The sequence below is a fragment of the Hippocampus guttulatus genome, chromosome 4 (genome assembly GCF_054856545.1).
Source record: "Hippocampus guttulatus isolate MCC_2025c chromosome 4, RoL_Hgut_1.0, whole genome shotgun sequence".
NCBI lineage: Eukaryota > Metazoa > Chordata > Actinopteri > Syngnathiformes > Syngnathidae > Hippocampus > Hippocampus guttulatus.
In genome coordinates, this window is record NC_141264.1 from 23,540,974 (window position 1) to 23,553,837 (window position 12,864).

At 44.5% G+C, this 12,864-nt stretch overlaps 1 protein-coding gene across 1 annotated transcript in view; it reads right to left on the minus strand.

Annotated features, from left to right (window-relative positions):
- Window positions 1-12,864, minus strand: part of nell2a (neural EGFL like 2a) — a 78,362-nt gene that overhangs the window by 34,183 nt on the left and 31,315 nt on the right. The gene's annotated exons all lie outside the window — the stretch shown is intronic.

Sequence of the window (12,864 nt, forward strand, 5' to 3'; positions counted from 1 at the left end):
CAGTTCATAAACCAAAGGTCACACTCTGTGATTGTGTTCTTTTGAGTTGACTGTCATATAAAGTGGCTCATGTGGCTTTAAGAATGCCATTTATTAGTTTGGCCTTCTCACAAATCCATTTTTGGATGTAATAGCCGTTGCTAAGGCAACCGCTATTCCCGGGCTTTAAAAATGCCTTTGCATCAGACGGAGAATCTTCAATCTCGGGATTGGTCTAAAAAAAAATGAATCTCAATGGTGTGATGCAAGCGAATGCAATTAGAATAAAATCACCATGGAACAAACAAACACAGCTCCGTATTAGCCTCCAGGGTCTTGGCCGTGTTGATTGTGCGGGTCAATAGTGGGGAAACCTTGTGAGAGTCAATCTCAACAGTCGCGGCTATTACTAATCATTAGCAATCTAATTGTAATCTTTCAATTCCTCGATTCGGTGTCTGCTTGGGCGCACAAAGGCATCGCAACCTTGAATTTCCTCCATGCCAGATGCTTTCGCTGGTCTCCCACTTGAAGTTGAATTTCAATATATTTGCATTGGCGGCATCTCAGCTTGCGTGTCCTTGGACAAACCAAGAGCTCCGAGTATCTGCACGCAACGGTGCCATTCAAATGTCCTAATTTCACGGTTCCATCGAATCCCATAAACGATCTCAACGTCTCCACCTATAAAGCTGCATTCCACCTTCACGAAAAAAAATGGAGGCTGAATGAACGAATGAAATGTCACTGGCCTTGAGGAAACCTGGTGGCTGGAGGAGTTTGGGGGAGGGGCACTCACAGGACCTGTGAGACAACTTGAGAGCAAAAAAGGTGGTAAGTGAGAGAGATAATGAGGTACGAGACCTTTTCTCAAAGAAACGGAAAGAAATCATGGAATTAACACAGAAGGTATGAAAAAGGATGTTTGCGATGGCAAATGCTGTCTCTGGTCTCAAGGGAAGCTGATTTAGGTTTAGAAAAGTTTGGAGCTGAAAAGAGGTAAAAGGGGAAGGACAAAACCACAAGACCCGAGAGATCAGATCAAGGGGAATAAGGTGGCAAGAAAAAAAAAGCGTAAAAAATGAGCAAAACTTTGGATTTAAGAACAATGGAAGGTAAGCCAACCGAGGCCCAATTGAGAACGCTTGTCGCTGACATGGAGAAAAGTTGATGACTTTTGGGAGGGAAGGGGTAGGAAGTACGGGGAAGGATAATACTGCAACCTCAGAGAGGAAAGTTGAGGGTAAAAAGGTTGGCAAGTGAGAGTTAGAGAAGTAAGAGACAACAGCGCGAAAATGAAGGAAGAACTGGGGTCTTAACATCATAAGACAGAAAATGAATGAATGGCCAATTAAGAATTCTGTTTCTGGCCTTTGGAGAAGTTGAAAAGTTTGGGGGATGAAAAGAAGTCAAGGCGAAGGACAAAATTACAAAACCAAAGCGTTGAGATTGAAAAAGTCTACGCAGTGAGAGAGAGAAAGCAGTAAAACCAAAAAGATGGCACAGAAGAAGAAGGCAAATGTAAGTAAAATAAAATAAATGAATGAATTTAAAACGGTCACTGGCGCAGAGACGGGTTGAGGGTGAAAAAGTTAGCAAGTAAGAGATAAAGAGGGATTGTCTGTCTGAAAAGGGCAAAAATTGTGGCTTTGACCTGGAAGATAAAAAAGATTGATCAATTGGGAACTGTGTCACCGGCCTCTCGGAAAGTTGAATGCTTCAAGTGTTTTGGGGGCGGGGGAACAAGGAAGGGCAAAACCACAAGACTGATTGTCTGAAAGAAAAAGGGCACAACTGCGGATTCAGCATGGCAGGTAAGAAAACCGATGGCCAATTGAGAATGCTGTCACCGGCCTCAAGGAAAATTGACGGTTAGGTTTTAGAATGACAGGAAGTCGAGGAAAGTGCAAAACCGCAAGACCAGACAGACGAGTTGAGAATAAAACAGTTGAGCTCTGAAGACATAAGAGAGACTGTCCGCAAGGAAAATTGCACCACCGTCAATGGCCAATCGAGAGGCTTGTCACTGGCCTTGAGAGAAGCCGAGGGTTGACGCGGTTTGACGGGAAGTAAGGAGAGGGATAAAAAACACAAGACCAGAGGGATACGATTCAGGTCAATAGGTTGGCGAGTTATGAAAAATACGGCGGGGAAAAAAACGATTACCCAAATGAAAAGGCCAAATGCTCAGATTAAAGGTTGAAAATAAAACAACTGACCAATTCAAAACCCTGGCTGTCAGTGGCTTTGATAAAAAGTTGAGGTGATGGCAGGCTGTCAAACGCAATTGCACAGGGGGGCAAAAACTCAAAGCACACTTGAAGCGGCAGACCAAACAGGATAAACATTTTAGAGCAGGGGAAAACAAAACTATTTAGATCCAAGCAACGAACCAACCAACCATTTTCTGATCCACTTAATCCTCCACAAGGGTCGCGGGAGGTGCTGGAGCCTATCCCAGCTGTTTTCGGGCAGTAGGCGGGGGACACCTTGAACCGGTTGCCAGCCAATCGCTGGGCACACAGAGACGAACAACCATCCGCGGACACACGAACAGCTAGGGACAATTTAGAGTGTTCAATCAGACTGGAATGTGTTTAGCTTGTTCATGGTACGTGTAAGGTCCTGTGTTGCAGAGATTCTCAGGGTGGGCTGCAGGTGTCCATCAGTTAGGCAACTCATACGTGACACTGTGCTCGTATTGTCTTGTGGTGATTTTAAATCACACAGATTATGGTCAAAAGCCCTTATGGGGACATGAGTTGAGTGTGAAAGAGTTGCTCATCAAGCGATAAGGAGGCAAGAGATATTGACCCGGAGAAAGGCAAAAAACGGGGTCTTTCAGGACCAAGAATGAAAAAGACTCGGTAGATGTAAAAGAAGAAGAAAACGATGAAAAAGCGATGTGGATTTAATGTTGGAAGGAAGGAAAAGGAATGACTGCTGGTGTGTCACTGAAAAGACAAAGTCACAGAGAAATTTGCTCTGGGCTGTCCTCAACTGCGACAGTAAGCTTCAGCCGAGGTCTCGAGGTGACAGCTTCCTCCTCCTTCTGATTGGCTGAGCCCGGCGGCAGCTTGATTTAGAGCCTTGTAAACTCTACGACGCCATCCATCCCGCATACAGTGACAGCGCTTGGGGTTGCTCAAACAATATATTAGCCGTTGAGATGATTGGGGAGGGAGATTGGCACACGAACAAATCGCTGTCTCTCCATTAGGCCACTCCATTTTCTTGATTGGCTTGTCACGTGGACAGCCGAGAAGGCTGGCCGGGAGTCAACAGGCAGCTTTTACCGCTCATCGGAGAGATCGGGGTCAATCCGCTGCCTCGTCGGCTCAGGAACAGCCAGCAGTTCGATAAGACGTAAGGCGGTGGCTTGATTTACAAGCGGAGGTGTGCATCTCTCCAATAAAAGACGTTTTCGATGACGGATCCCAATATAATATATGTGGAGCAATTCAATTCGGTTTGATTCAGTGGATTGACGATTCGGTCCGATCCAGTGTGGCTAAATCCAAGAGGGTATGATGCAATAAGTTTCGTAATGTCATTTTATAAGAGGAATGAACTTGTCAGTAGGATATTGTAAAAGTGGCATTTCCAGTAAAAGACGATTTGATGCATCTCTCGATACATTTTTAATCGGAACGATTCGGTTCAGTCGGATTCAGTTCACTCGCATCTTTTGAATCAAAACGGATTATTTTTTGGGGAGTTTTTCAAGACAGGAGTCATTGCTGGCTTTGTCATGAATGGCATAAGGAGTCAAGAAACTGGACGGATGGATGGACAACAAGATAAGAGGAAGTTGTCTCTGGTGTTCAACTTCCTACCCTTGTCCCGGCTTTCCACTATGACCTTCCACACCGTCGCCTTTCAGGCTCCATTTCGCCGCCACTCCTGCAGTTTGTCAAATTCACGGATCAACTTTGACACTGGATCTGTTGACCGCGCTGTTCTTAACGGACAGCAACTTGCGGTTAAAGCCGGAAAATTCCTGGTTTTTAATAGGTTGTTAAAGAATGAAGATTATAATTGTTCTGACATTTTCACTCCTCCCCCCTCCCCCTCCTCGGGCTCATTAAAGTTGTCCCAACAGGATATAAATAGGGGCTTTATCCGCCTTCATTTGCATGGCATGTATCTTGCAAAGAGCGCCCTCGCTATCTTGTGCTCCATACTGCACTCCAGCAAGGTCTGGCAGAAGGGAGATAACGCTACCATTGCCTTTGGATATCGCTCAAAGAAATGCGATGATTCGCCATTCCACCAGCGAGGCCTCCTCTCGCATTGCTCACCGATAGCAACTCACTCAAAGTTGTCAATGAGCGGCGGAATCCTTCTGCCAGCCCTGGCGCAACATGGTGTGGTGTTTCCCAGCGCACACTTATCGGCCGTCGGAGTGAAGGTGCACGGAGACAAAGAGTTGCTCCACCGGCATAATAAGAGTCCCTCAAAACGAGTAATTCCGACACATGTCAATGATTCATCTATGGATGCAGAAAAGTCCTTCAAAGTTGAAATAAAGTCAAACCTCTGAAGTTAAACACATCCCGAAACTACCACCATGCAAGATCTCTGTTCGGATACGATCAAAATAATGATTTGGCATGTTTCGTTTTCTTCTTATGACAAGCGAGAAGTGTTTTTTTTTTAACTGCTTTGTTGTTTCATGTTAAATTTAGTAGTAATTTCTGTTTCAGTGTCTGAGTGAAAATACTGATGTGTTAAAAATTGACAAACGGAGATGCTTAGGAGTGAAGCACAATAAGTGGTTTTCGCAAGCCATACCCTTATCATGAACGTTCTTGGCCAATTTGGAAAACGGCTCCCAAATGAACAAGTTCAAAAAGCCCCAAAAAGTTAAATAAATAAATAAACAAATAAACAACACACATACACACACAAAATGCAAAAAGCTTCACTGTCAATTTGCCGGAGACGAAGCAGGAGCCAATTACGATGACTGCGCGGGAGTAACGAGTTGGGAATCTGCATTCTGTGCGCGGGGCTGTAAATTGTCTCAATAACGCGAGCTCGCTGTGATCAAACGCACCAAATGTGCTCTGTGACTTGGAAGGATCCAATGAGAAAAAAAAAAAGCAGAGGAGACGTGTTTGTGTGTGTCTGTGTGTGTGTGTGTTTCCAAGTGTAAGAATACATGTGTTGCATTTGAAAACGTACCATAGCATCATCTCACACTATCACAACCCAAAAAAATTTACATGTGCCCCGCGATTGGCTGGCAACCGGTTCAGGGTGTCCCCCACCTACTGCCCAAAGACAGCTGGGATAGGCTCCAGCACGCCCCGCGACCCTTGTGAGGATAAAGCGGTTCAGAAAATGAATGAATGGATGGATGGACGGATTCTGGTAGCATTCCAAATGGATTATCAAGGCTCCACTGCACTTTCTTTCACTGTCGTCATCACACGACAGGACTTTGGTTCTGTCAAGGTGACATGTATTCATTTTCTCTTCAACCTGCACTTCTTGCGGAGTCCGAGAATATATTTCCTCATCATATGCGGGACACAATGTAAATCCAGATTAAAATCAGATTGACGACTTAATTATCTACAAAGTACACATTGTTTTCTTCTAAAACAATTCCCAGCGAGTGGAATTCATACAAATCGGCGTGTTAAGCCCCCTGAATGTATTTGAAGGCACGTCCATCTTGTTCCACGCAATCTTTGTGAATTAAGCTTGTCCTGTGTGGCATTTGCAGTGGACAGATACTGCTATTTACAGATTGGCGAGTGTGTGTGTATGCATGAGTGTGAGTGTGTGGAGGGGAAGGGGGTGGGGGGCTACGTACAGTCTGATAAATATCTGGAACATCTCGTTTGGGTGACATTTCAGAAGGGTCATACAGGTGAAGTGTGGGCAAACATAACCGGATGCTCCCAATATGTCAACAGTTGCTTGTGTGTGCGCAGGCTCACGCATGTGCGTGCGTGCGTGTGCGTGCGTTATCGTTGGGCAGTGATTGAGTTTTGGAATTGGCCGTGCTCTTGGGTATGCGCCAATTAGCCTGCCACCACCTATTGACATTCAAAAGACAGCACAGGCAATCTTATCAGTGCATGTTTACATATGACGCCCGCCGGCACACATAGATGATTTTAATGCATCAGTATGGGTCACGTATGAAGTGGGACCAGCCCATATTTTTCGAGAAACATTTTTTTAAATCGGTTTCTGTAAGACATTTGGTGACGGACCGAGCCAGGACACCGAGACTTTACAAGTGTGGGGTGGGGATTGGGGGAGGCATGGAGATTCTTCTTCAAAGCTTTAATATATAGCCCCGTTTAGACATAGATATGGCTTTTGCTTTATATCGAGTGCAAAGTTCCGAATGCAGAAGACCTGAAATCTAACTGGAATTCCTTAGCATTTCGTGAATGAGCGATCTATGACAATTGGAATTTATGGGCTGTTTCTAATGAGTTATGTTCACTCGCGAACCATGGTTTGATTTTTTTTTTTTCTAATAGGTTGAAAAATGTGGAAGGATTCGGAAAAATTGTCACGCCTACATTCATTTGGGAAGAAAATGTGGAATGCCGAAAAAGCGGGAATTTGAGGATGGTGGATACAAAAGTGTCACATGTGTCCTGAATGAGCTGAATTAGTTCTGAATTGAAACGTGTAAAAAATACTTTTGAATGAGTCCTGGACGAGCTGAGCATTTTGAAGTTGGAATGGATTGAATCCTAATGTAATAAGAAAAGAAACACAGCAGGGATGTCAATTTAGAAAATGTCCACAATTGTTCCCATGGGATTTTTTTTTCTTTGGGTAGTCCAGTCTCGTGGACACAATTCGAAGATTCTATGCATAACTAACGATGTCAAGTCCCAGCTTTAGCGCGCGGTGAAAACCAGAGTAACTAATACTAATACTGGCGACGAAACAGTCACGCCACACGATGCTTGACATAACTCACATGAATTCACACTCTCTCTTTTCGTGACGATAAACTTTTTAAATGGGACACTCGGAAACAACAACTGCCTTTCTTGGCAGGTAGTCTGCTGCACGGCGCGGGGATGAATAATGGTATTATCTCAACATGTTGAACGATACTGATTGCTCCATTTAGACACAATCACGCCGGCTGTCACTTCTTCTCCGCTCACCTCTTTGTCTAATTCTATGTCGAAGATGCGCTTGTCCAAAACAGGCACAGGGGCTTGCGGAGGCAGGTCTGGTGCCAATTTCAATCTTCCGGTCAGCACGAGCCGCATTAAGTGTTTGTCTTCCTTGTTTGTATTTTGAATGTGCGGAAGAAATATTGTGAATATATTTCTGCCATTCGGATGGCCATATTCTTTTGTTTAAATGCGTTGTTTCTTCGGAGCCCCTTCGCAGAAACATTCCAAACATCCATCCATCCATTTTTTTGATCCGCTTTATCCTCACAAGGGTCACGGGGGGCGCTGGAGCCTATCCCAGCCGTCTTCGTGCAGTAGGCGGGGGACACCCTGAACCGGTTGCCAGCCGATCGCAGGGCACACAGAGACGAACAACCATCCGCGCTCACACTCACACTCACACCTCAGGACAATTTAGAGCACAAATGTCAAAGTCAAGGCCATGGGGCCAGGTCCGGCCCGCCACATCATTTTATGCGGCCTGCGGGAGCAAATCATGTGTGTCAACTTTCATGATCATTGGTGAAATCTGTACCAAAATGTCAAATTGTCATGGGAAAGAAATAACGATTTGACATCGGCCCTCCGAGGGAAGCCGTACCTTCGAAGTGGCCCGTGACAAAAAATGAGTTTGACAGCCCTGATTGAGAGTGTTCAATTAGCCTGCTATGCATGTTTTTGGAATGTGAGATGGAAACCGGAGTACCTGGAGAAAAGCCACGCAGGCACAGGCAGAACATGCAAACTACACACAGGGAAGGCCGGAGCTGGGATCGAAGCCACGATCTCTGCACTGTGAGGTCGATGCGCTAACCAGTCGACAACCAAGCCGCCCATTGCAAACATGTAAAAAAAAATTTAAAAAGCAATGCTCTCCATTTGTGCACACTTAAAAGGAATATTAAAACGAATATAAGTGGTTTGTGAGGTTCACGCGCCTATTTAGTTACTTTGAACTTTGTGATAATCAGGCATACACTGGCATAAGCAGTTCTATTATTTACGTAATTGTCTGCCATTTTTAATGCATGTACTGAATCATCCCCAAATAATTCAAAACCCTGTCATTTATAGGACAAACAAACAAAAAAATGGTGTTACTTAACCATGACGAGCCACGCTGTGAACTGGATGGCGCAAAGAAACATGCTCCATTTCTGTTGAACGCATGAAAACGGACACACGCGCGCACACTTACATTCTCCGAGCTTGTGCTCGCATCCCCTTGAGTTTTGCCCACTGCTGCTTCGATGAAAAATTTACACAAAAGTGATGTCACGGGCTATTTTGAGCTCATCTCTGACCTAGGAATGTTTTAAAGAGCGAGCGTCTGTCTCTGTGTTTTATTCAATATTGTGAGCGCGGGGGCAGCCTCTGTTTCATCATCTCCTTTTTGTGTTCGATAAGTACAACTCCAAATCTCGTCTCTCGGCGGTATGGAAAGTCATCCAAAAAGGAGAGAGGGGAGAATTTCAATGAGCATTTTAGCAAGTCCGTAAGTGCAAACATCGCCCGGCAGTCGACGGGATATTTTGCCAAAGTTATTCTAGAGGAGACACAAAACAGATCGCAATCATATCGGAAATGACTTGCTGAGAAAGAAATTGTTTGCGAAAGAAGTGCAGAAGCCAATGTGAGTAATTTTGCAGGTTTTTTTGGGGGGGGGGGGGGGTTTACCGGCTCTGACGCAAACAATCACGGCGAACCACGGCAGCCTATTTCAGAGCGAGACTCAGCCGCCTCTCGAGATGAATCGCGTGGCTCTGAAGTGTTGATGTTGGAGGCGCCGTTCTCACTCCGGTAATGGGATGGGTCGGAACAACAAAGGCCTGCCGCAAAGCTAGAACGGCGCAGGTTTAACGAGAGTAACCGAGCCGCCAGCAGCCGAGTTTCTCGATGTTGTCAGCGGGGCGAGGCACCAATTAAAGGCCACAAAGACATTGGGAAAATTCGCCATTACACCGACGGGAAGTTAAAAGGGAAGAAAATGCAGTCACACTTTCTATGTGTGACGTTTTTCCAAGATGAAAAGAAGGAAAAACGAATGATTCCCTTTCACAAAACCTTGATTCATTGGATAAGCAATGTTTCAGGTAACATGATTACTTTCATGGGCAACATAGTGGTCAAGTGCAGCGGTCCCCAACCTTTTTTGCCCCATGGACCAGTTTAATCTCAGACAATATTTTCAGGGACCGGCCTTGAAGGTTTGCAAGATAAATCCAACAAAATAATGGTATTTTCAAAACATAATAAAAAACATGAATCATTTTACTCATTTTGCTAGCTCCCGGGTTTCATTTCAGCAGTAACCTACCGCGTGACAGAGAAGCGCGCCTTGACCTGTGACAAGAATGACATACTGTAGACGGATGTAATGGAGAATGTTGACTTCGGAGAACGGGGGAAAATGTGGAAAGGAAATTCCCAGAAAAAAAAATAATTAAATACACAAAAGTAAACAACAGGGCTGGCACCTGGGGAGTCCAAGCATATTTCATGGTGGGTGATGTTGAGTCAAATTCTTCCAGGCAGGATAAAAGTAGTCTTAATGAGAAAGCGTCTTTTTTGCTCAGTGGGACTTTGATCTGACAGTCATCTGCATAGCAGTGGAAGGAAATACCATGTTTCCATAAGATGGAAACCAATGGGAGCAGATACAGTGAGAACAGCAGAGGCCCCAGAATTGAGCCCTGTGGAACACCACATGACAGAGGAGCAGTACGTGTCTCAGAGCAGCCAAGGCTGACACAAAAGGTTCTGTCAGCTAAGTAGGGCCTAAACCACTCAAGAGCACTACTGCCACTTTCACACCAGATTCAAATGATCAGGATGAGATGATAATTTGAATCAGGTGTGTTGGAGAAAGGTAGACATCTAAAACGAGAGGGCGGGACTTGGTCACCCTGGCTCTAAATTGTCTGTTGGCATGAACATTAACTGTGAATGGTTGTCCGTCTATACGTGCGCTGTGATTGGCTGACGAGCAATTCATGGTGTACCCCGCCCCTCGCTCAAAGTCAGCTGGGATTAGGCACTTGGAATCGAGCGCCCACTCAAAACTTCACGCATTGAGTGTTTTCTTGTTGAGTGAGTGTCGCCGGGCGCATTCAGAAGGTTTTTGAATGTATTTTTTTTCCCAGTGCCACTGTTTTATAAGCCACCGCGGGGCCACAAAGTGCCAAGTTCTCTTTTGATAAAGAAGACAAGAAATGTGTCGAATTCATGAATGGATGCATCGAAAATGTGAAAATGGTGGTTTGCCCTTCCAAACAATCATCTCTCCTCCTCCCCATTCTCCTCTCTTTGCCATTGTTCATGCTAACCATTTCGTCAGCCATGAATCTTTTCTGACATGATCTGTGTTGTGTTGACTTCATATTGATTGGATTGAGTTTTCTTTCATGTTTTCCCGGCGTGCCTTTTTTCATGTCTTGTGTGTTGCTCGTTTTTTGTTTCCACGTGTTCTCGTCAAGCTGGTTCCTTGTGACAACCTATTAGATCCCTCCAGCCACTCTCGGCTGTAGTTATGAGTTTACTGTGCTGGTGTAGATCAATCAGAGTACAGCGCGTAGTCATTCCAAGAGACTAAAGTGGCGCTTTAATGATTGCGGTGTCAAATCTTATTTATTTACAAATACATAATTTTTCAAATAGAAAAAAAAAGGAGGATGAATGCCGCCATGGATCAAAAACCGCAACGGCATATTCATGACATTGAACGGATAACATTTCTGTCCCTGACTGCTGGTGAGTAGGATTTTCAGAAGCTGTATGGCAATCCGCCTACAAAGTAAAATTTACGCTATCCATGGCAAGTTTCTGGAAAATAGGATTTATAACTACACCACTGATGAAAACACCCAAACTCCTTGATGTGAACGCCTTCTGGAGTTTGGTGCTAGTTTGATGTCAATTTCTTTTAGTCCCATGACGCGCTGCCACTGCAACTGAGTCACTCGCATAATTTGTTTGGCACAGTTTTCACGCCGGATGGCCTTCCTTGGTGCAACCCACGGATTTTCTGTGAGTAAGCGTAAGAAATTACTGTTCCGTAGAAAACCTAAACCGCAGAACTCTGACGTGCTAACCAATCATCTGTGTGCTGCCCAAATTTAAAAACTTAATTCAGTGCAGAATCGAGTGCCGGATTTACTCCTGACCGTTCATCGCAATGCGACAGACGCACGGACAGACACCGAGCATAAATGAGTCTCAAATGTGGATTACGGTACATTACTCAGCATCATATTACAGTCCTGCAAATTAGTTGTAAAATACTGACACTGTGATCGACTTGAACCAAGCCAACAGGCTTAAACGCAATTCAACGTATAATACCTAGACAGTATTGCATCATATATAAAAGCCTTTCCTGGCTCTTGCTGGATCAGAGGGGTGAGAAAGTAAAAAAAATAAATAAATAAAAGAATGAAAAAAAAAAGCACCTTGAGGCAAAACTTTCTGGGAAAAGTTATTTTTACATCATAACCTTTCATGCGTTGTTTGAAAAGCCAGGACAATGCATGCGTGTTTGATAACAGCTGAGGAAAGTACCAGAACAATAATAGCATCAAGGTTCACCTTTCCCTGTTCCCGATCGCAGTACATCACTTGAGCGGAATGGCTGACTGACGTTTCTCCTCCTCCGTAACAGTAAACGGGTCATTGTTTGGTGCTCAATCACAACCTTCAACCCCACCACATCAACCCTCATTAATTCGCAGCCAGATAATGTCTCCAATTAGGCCGATTTTCCCGGAGACGCCGTCATTATCTCGACATGTGGGAGCTTTTTCACACCTATTGTGTTTTGCGCCTAAATGTCTCCCCGTGTACACAACGTGAGGAGGAAGATCAACACGAGGGCTCTTGTCAAGTTCACATTTTTTCAAGGATCGCAGAAAAGCAGGATTTTGCCTTCATGACATGATGTTTACTACATATCCAGATAAAACGGCATTGCAGATACTCGAACACTCATGACTTTTTAATGGCGTAACTGGCAAGGATCCAACGAAATGGGGGCGGGTAAGAAACACAGTTTAGTACAATAATAATAATGGATGTTTGATTTTTTGTTTTTTTAGTAAAAAAAAAAAAAAAAAAAACCCACTAAACCATGGGTTTTGGCATTTCATTTGGAAAAAAAAAAGTCCATGAAGGGCAGAGCATCGGGTTGTTGTGTGCAACACGGCTGGAGACATCTGGCCGTCGCTGATGCTGGATGCTTGGCCCCAGCAGAGAGAGGTCTGACGCATACAAACACAAAGCTGCAGCATGCGGCCGCTAAATCACAAATTAATCAACGGAATGAGAGGACAAAGGCCGACCTCTCAAATTCTGTCTGTGAAGCACTCGGCGCGTGTTGTGGGCACAGATAATGAGAGGATTACCGTCTCCCATCTCAAAAGGATTACACGATACATGCGCAAATTCGGGGGCATTCGTGAGAGTTGACCCTTTTATTTTTTTTGCTGTGTTTTAATTGTCCCCCCGCACCCCCTTCGTTGTTCACGATCAAACATTTATTTCAAATGAGAGAAATCAACAACTTTGTTGCAGCAACTGACATGAGCCCTCTTCTGATATATTTTTATTGCTGATAGACCTTCTTCTTTAGTTTCTTGAGGGGCAAGCCTAGCCGTGCCCCTCCGGACCCCGCAAATGAGTTTTTGCGCATTTGCAACGCTGTCAAGACTCCCCAGAGAAATATGCC